Below are 7,273 nucleotides of genomic sequence, written 5' to 3'. Positions count from 1 at the left end.
GTTAGCAGAGCTACTCTCTGATAAGAAATCTCTTATAGTTTCTGATTCTTTAATCTCTGTATTATATCTCATTATGAGATTACCCTGTCTCTATGTAAACACTGAGATTTCCCATTAATATTTTTTCTGTTCTTGCATAATTTGTGATTTCTTTAAGATGTCATAGTCATGTGACATACCATTTAGGTGCCCTACAGAGGAGTTGTCCACTTGTTTTTTTCCTATTTAGGCATACAGTCTGTATAAATTTCGTCTTACTTACTGACCTGATAGTTAATTGTCTTTTTTAACTTTATGGTTTAGTGATATGTGTCAGTCTTCTTTTGGAACGTAGTGTGATCTGAAGAAACATCCTTTATGATTGATATCTACTATTCTATCATCTGTGTTATTATTTCATCTGGAGAGATAAAAGAGTTTATATCAGCTCCTGCCACGTTACTTGTGGAAACCTGGTTGTGTTGTTTTTTTTTCTGTGCTACAGGATGAGTCATCCCAGCCATATGAGAAGGTATACCTATCAAACACAGATTCTACTCTGGAGTCTCCTGGACTTCGATATAAATTTCTTCAAAGCAGTTGGCCTCCTGCTTCCACAGCTCTTTATCTCCCCACTTAAAAGACAACAACAACAACAACAACAACAACAAAACAAACCAGCTTCATACCAACCAGTACTCTTTATTATAATATTTGGAGTATAATCATATATGATTCTATGATGGAGTGACAGCATTGGTGGACAAAGGGAAGTTGACTGATGTCATTTACCTGGACTTGAGTAAGGCCTTTGACATGGTCCCCCACCACATCCTTATCTCCAAATTGGAGGGATGTGGATTTTATGGGTGGACCACCTGATGGATAAGAAATTGGTTGAAAGGCCGCAGACAGAGGGTGGTCATCAATGGCTCTATGTCCAGGTGGAGGCCGGTAATGAGTGGCATCCCCCAGGGGTCTGTCTTGGGACCGGTACTCTTTAATGTCTTTATCAATGACATCAATGTTGGAATCGAGTGCACCTCAGCAAGTTTGCTGCTGACACCAAGCTGAGTGGTGCCATAGACATAGTGGAAGGAAGGGTTGCCATTCAGAGGCACCTCAATAGGCTAGAAAGGTGGGCCCAGGTGAATCTGATGAGGTTCAACACGGCAAAGTGCAGAGTTTTGCACTTGGGCCGGAGGAATCCCAGGCATCCATACAGACTGGAAGGAGCAATACTTGAGAGCAGCCCTGCAGAGAAGGACTTGGGGGTCCTGATGGATAACAAACTTAACATGAGCCAGCACTGTGCCCTTGCAGCTCAGAAAACAAATAGTATCCTGGGCTCCATCAGAAGAGGCCAACAGGGACAGGAAAGTGATTGTCCCCCTCTTCTCTGCTCTTGTGAGGCCCCATCTGGAGTACTGTGTCCAGGTCTGGGGCCCCTAGTACATGAAAGACAGGGAGCTGTTGGAGAGGGTCCAGAGGAGAGTCATGAAGATGATCAGGGGACTGGAGCACCTCCCTTATGAAGACAGGCTGAAGGAGCTGGGCTTGTTCAGCCTGGAGTAAAGAAGCTGTGGGGTGACCTCATTGCAGCATTTCAGTACTTAAAGGGAGCCTACAAACAGGAGGGGAATCAACTCTGTGAAAAGGTAGATAACTGCAGGACAAGGGGAAATGGTTTTAAGTTGAGGGAGGGAAAATTTAGGTTGGATGTCAGGGGGAAATTCTTTACAGAGAGAGTGATGAGGTACTGGAACAGGCTGCCCAGAGAGACTGTGGATGCCCCTGGAGGTGTTCAAGGCCAGGTTGGATGGGGCCCTGGGCAACCTGGTCTAGTATTAATTGGTGGCCCTGCATGTGACAGGGGGGTTGGAGATTCATGATCCTTGAGGTCCCTTCCAACCCGGGCCATTCTGTGATTCTGTGAAATGTATCTATAAGTCTGTGGGTTTTTTTCATTTTTTTATAGAATATTCTATTTTTAATAGAATATTTTTCTTTATTTCTACTTCTGAATTTCATATATTTATGATTGTTAAATACATGGTAGATAGCATATTTGGCCAGAAAATTAACTGAGAGGAGGAGAGGAGGAAGAATCAATATTCTTATTTTGACATTTGTATGTAAAAAGTAAGGTTTAACAGGTTTGCTTTCAGTTATTAACTTCAAGTCTTTTTTTAGTCATTTTATTTATAAAGTAGCATACAGGAATGAAAAAAATAGCTAAGGGGTTCAGATATTGTGTTTGTGATGGTGTTCAATTGAATGGATTAAAGTACTTTTATATAAAAGAAAATACACCTTTTTTAATGGATCACTGTACTAAAAATGAACCTGAAATTATGAGCACAGTCTAGCTAATAAAATAATCCAGATAATGAAATCACAAGTTTTATTTAAAAGGGAGCCACAGGTTATTCTCATGACTGCCAATTTGAAGACATTATAATAAAATCTCTTTTGTATAAAATAAAATCTCTACTGTTACCCAAGGACAATGACATTGAGGACACTGATGAGCAATAACCACAAAGAAAACATTGTACTGAATGGAAATTCTGTGTTTGTGCTGTGGAAGAATCTTTATAAAGAACATCATGCATACTCAAGGAGTCCCAGCTAGATCAATAGTAGCCTCTGCACAAGAAAATGTAAACTGTGGGTACACATTGCCAGCATAACCCAACTGGGCTTTACAAGAGAAATATACAAAGAGAAGGAAAAATTCTAACAAATTTACATACATTCATACATACATAACAAATTTACATTCTTTATCATGGCACATTGTCAAATGAGTTCTTCACTGAGGTCAGATCAAGAAATACATGTACACTTCCAGGCCAGAAAACCAACCACATCCTAGAATAAAACAAACAAAATGTGGTCAGTAGGTCAAGGGAGCTTGTTTTCTCTCTTTAGCCCACACTCATGAGACCCCACTCGCCATACTGGAGCCTTCAAAACAAGAAGGAAAGGATGGAGCACCATCTTGCTGAAAAGGATGGGGAGTTCTAGCAGATAGTAAGCTGGGCATGAAACAGGAATGTGCCCTCACATCCCTGTAAGCCAACTGTATGCTGGGCTGCATCAGAAGAAGCAAGGTCAGCAGGGTGAGGGCGTTGATTTTGCACATTATTTATTTGCTGTCTATACTTGTAACTTACTATGATTTTTGATCTATAAATAAAAATTTTAGGTTCTTCTGGACACCTTCTTGGCCCTCAATTTATTTTAGAACTTTGATACTCGTTTGTCTTTAACCTCCCTTTCTCTTTCTGCTTCTCTCCAGATGTTTTGATACAGTATACCAGATGGACCAATACATAGCGTAATAATTTTAAAAATAGTTACTATTTCCAATATTACTGTCAAGGAATAGAATTATTAATTATTTATTTGTCAAAGTTTTTAAATCTGGGAACACTTTTGTACTTGCATTTAGACCACACTGTTCATCTGTGACTTAAGTCTTAGAGGAAATAAGCAGCAGAAGTTTAAATGACATGTAAATTACTGAAATCAGTGTTATGCAAAGGAAACAATCTTTCCTGAGCTGGTTTGTAAACTGATTTGTCATGCTTTTATGCTGATTTCATTTTTCCCCTTGTCTTTTCATTCAACTGCCATTTTTATGACTTGCTTGCAGTTTGAAGGGTTTTTCCGCATTCTTATCTACGATGTGGCGCTTCATCCATGCAATGAAGCTGAGAATTTCAATAAATAAAGACTACTAATGGGGATGTGTTTGCATGATTTCAGGTATATAAAATTCAATAGAAGTTAAACGAAGTGATCATATAAAGAGAAATAGTCTTTTTAGAAAAATTATGTACAATCAAAAACTGATTCTGAGTTACTGGAGTTAACTTGATTCTGAATTATCTTGAAAGAACAAGCTCAAGTAAATACTGTAAAAGAGAAAAAATTAAAACACTGCCAAAAATATTTCTCTTTCTGAAATTCATAAAGGAGCTTATTCAGTGGGTCTATGTGTGCCTATGAGGCTGCAAAGCTGGAGTATCATGACAGATTTTTCTTCAAGGCTTACTTGATATGTGGGATTTGGTTTCAGGTTCTTGGATCTTTTTACTTATATTTTATCATTATCCTATTTCTTTAATTGGAAATACAAATGTTCTGTTTTTCTCACCTAGCTCAAGGAGTAATCTTATGCAAAATTTAAAAAAAAAAAAATTCTTGACTTTTTTGAACCTTTTTATATTCAGTATGCAAATTTGTTCCCTCACACATCAATCATAAGGAAAATTTGAGGGTTCTTTGTAAATAAAGCAGTGCACTGCCACTCATCAAAGGCTGTACCTCAGGTAAATACTGGTCAAGAAAAGTGGGAAAAAAACACAGCATCCCCATGTAAATTCTTCATACCTGCACCAATTAAACAGTTTTTCCATAAATATGTGGCAGTTTCAGGACAGAACATTTAAAAGTCTTCTTTTGTAAATAAAAACAATGAAGGTCCCTGTGCATAAAGTAGAAATAATAGTAAGATTAAGTTACTTACTTATCTAAAACAGTTGTAACGTTCAAAATATGATTATTCAAGCCTTCTACTTAGTGTGAGTCACCTAAATGTACAGTTTGTATTAACTGAGTAGTTTCCATAAAAATTAAATTACATTGTCTTCATGTGTGTAAAAAATTCAGTTTAAAATAGATCTGGCATGAAAAGTCTCAAAACTCAATGCCAGTAACCACCATTCCCATTGGGTCTGCATTCATTGGACAGACTTACTTCACACTGCTTGTTATTTGCTCAATAATCAACACATCAACTTTAATTATGTTATTAACAACCCACTAAATAATTTTCATTTTTCATGCTGAAAACTTTGTATGCTTGATTTCCTTCTTTTTTGAGGAAAAGAATCTGTATAGAAGGAATACATATTTGGATGAATATTTAATAATAACTGAAAAAAATATTAATTTCAAAATGCTTGGATCTGGAGGCTGGGGTTCTTACATAGAATAGAAGGAATAATTTTAAAAAATCAAGAAGTATATGCAAAACTAAAAGCAAAGTAATGAGAAGTAATTCTAAAAAAACATAACATCTGCTATGTTCTCACCTTCGGTGTAAAACTGGTCAAAATTTATAAGTCTATAAACTTCAGCGTGAGCTGAATCTTGTTGGTTTTTTTCCCCTGTTTTTATGTGCATCTGTGCCACAGAGAGAGGGACTAGAGTTTAGTTTGTTGTGATCATATAGCCACATTGTGTTTGCCTACACATAATATATTTGCTATACATGCCAGCCTTGGAAATGAAGTTTGCTCCTAGTGAGAGTGGTAGAGATATGTTTTCAAGATAACTATGCGTTACTTATTGGAAAAAAAACAAATTAACCAACAAAATTCAAAACTTACTGGTCTTCCCAAAATACTAGAAGAATAATTTGTCTTTTTACAGTACAGTCTCTTAATGTTTACTTGGGACCAGAAAGAGTGAAGCTATAATTGAAGGAAAGGAATAAATGTTATTCAAAATAATTTGGATTTATTTAGTATTATAACAGTAACAAAACATCTTTCATAATTTTCTGAACATTATGAGAGGTTCAAGATCAGTTCTTGTTTGTAATCATTTATTTCTCATTTTAATCATTCTTGAAGACTTACATGATAGGAACTTGCCCTCGTTTCTATCTACTCAGTTGTCTGTATAGTGAAAATTGATTAGTGTAGATCAAACAACTTTTTTGAAGGAGAATGATCTGGAAAAGTTTTGCATGACAAAAATAGTGTATTTAAAGCAAAATTCTGTAGTGCATACTGATACCTTTGGATGAAGAGAATATTTCTGATGTAATTATTGCTATATCTTCCTGTACAGTCTGAATTAGAATAGGGTATTTTGATTGCAATAGGAGAAATGGAACACTAAAAAAAAAAAAAAAAAAAAAAAAAAAAAAAAAAAAAAAAAGCATGGTTAGGAAACAGTAGAACTTTTAACTTTGTTGCTTTGTTGGTTTTTGTTGTTGTCGTTGTTCACTCCAGGACCATTTGCTTAATTATGTCTTCTGTTTTCAGTATACGTACTTGTGCCTAATAATCCAAACCTCATTGGAAAGTAAAATTGAACATATTAAACTTTCAGATTTTCTTATAAATATAGGAAAATTAAAGTGTGATCTATAAAAATTTAAAATGAAATATTGCAGGCACTTTACTCACTTATCTATACTCTCTTAATTCACAAGTTAAAGGTAAATGATAAGTTCTCATTTTATTTGAGACATAGAACAAAAAATTTGAAACACAATAAATTGTCACTTATTGCTTTACATTTTTGCGAAGACTGAGTAAAAGAAAACAAGCTGGTTTTTCAGAGAAACAATCAAATAGAGCATCCAGACACATCAGAGATAAGTCATAGGACAGTATGCAGGCAACTCCAAAGCTGTTACAGTTTCCTTGGGGATTTGCCAAGGAACGAAATGCTAAGCTGGAAAGGGTTTGTATAGCTTAACATATGACCTTAATCATGGTCAATGAAAGCTTCTGGGTGTCCTCAGGTGCTGCCCATTCTGCAAAATGACAGCAACAAAAAATGCAAGATAGAATGCAACCATGGCAAAAAGAAACTGGCTTATTTAATTGTGACCTAAAATAATTCAGAAATAGCTCTGAAGATGACCTCTCTAGGCACAGTAGGAATGTTCTGCAAGGCCTACACTCAAATATTCTTCATTCATTTTAGACAAAACAAGACTGCATAGGTTGCTCTGAAAGTAAGGCTTCCTATTTAATTCTATGAAAACTAAAACAATACAACAGCACAATCACACTAGTTGATAGAACACATTGTCAGCTACAAAACCCTGTTTTTCAAAATAGTTGCCACTATTAAAAATCCATTTTTGGCAGCAATGAACAAGAGTCTGCGTGCTGAGCTCATTACAATCTGCACATGTGGAGCCAAATCACTGTCACTGTCATCACTGCTGAAACATACCACTCACCATGTCACTGTGCTCTTGTGCACTGATTTCCATAAATGCTCAGCAAGCAACAATAAATGTCAGTGGGTGTGATTTTTTTCCTACATGCCGGAATTCAGTGACACACCTTACACCATTTTGTCAGACTGCCCCTCTGCTGCCATCTTTCATAGCAACAAAATGTAACAGAATATTGTGGGGAAGGTTCAACCTCTACTGCCATACCACCAGTATCTGCTTCTGAAATTGTGGGCCGCCATAGTAAAATAGGAGGCATTACTTTCGGAGCAGCCCTCATATTTCTGTTTAAATACATTT

This window comes from Lagopus muta, chromosome 1, assembly GCF_023343835.1.
Source record: "Lagopus muta isolate bLagMut1 chromosome 1, bLagMut1 primary, whole genome shotgun sequence".
Classification (NCBI taxonomy): domain Eukaryota; kingdom Metazoa; phylum Chordata; class Aves; order Galliformes; family Phasianidae; genus Lagopus; species Lagopus muta.
The sequence above is the reverse complement of the archived record's forward strand: the minus strand, read 5'-3'. Positions refer to the sequence as shown.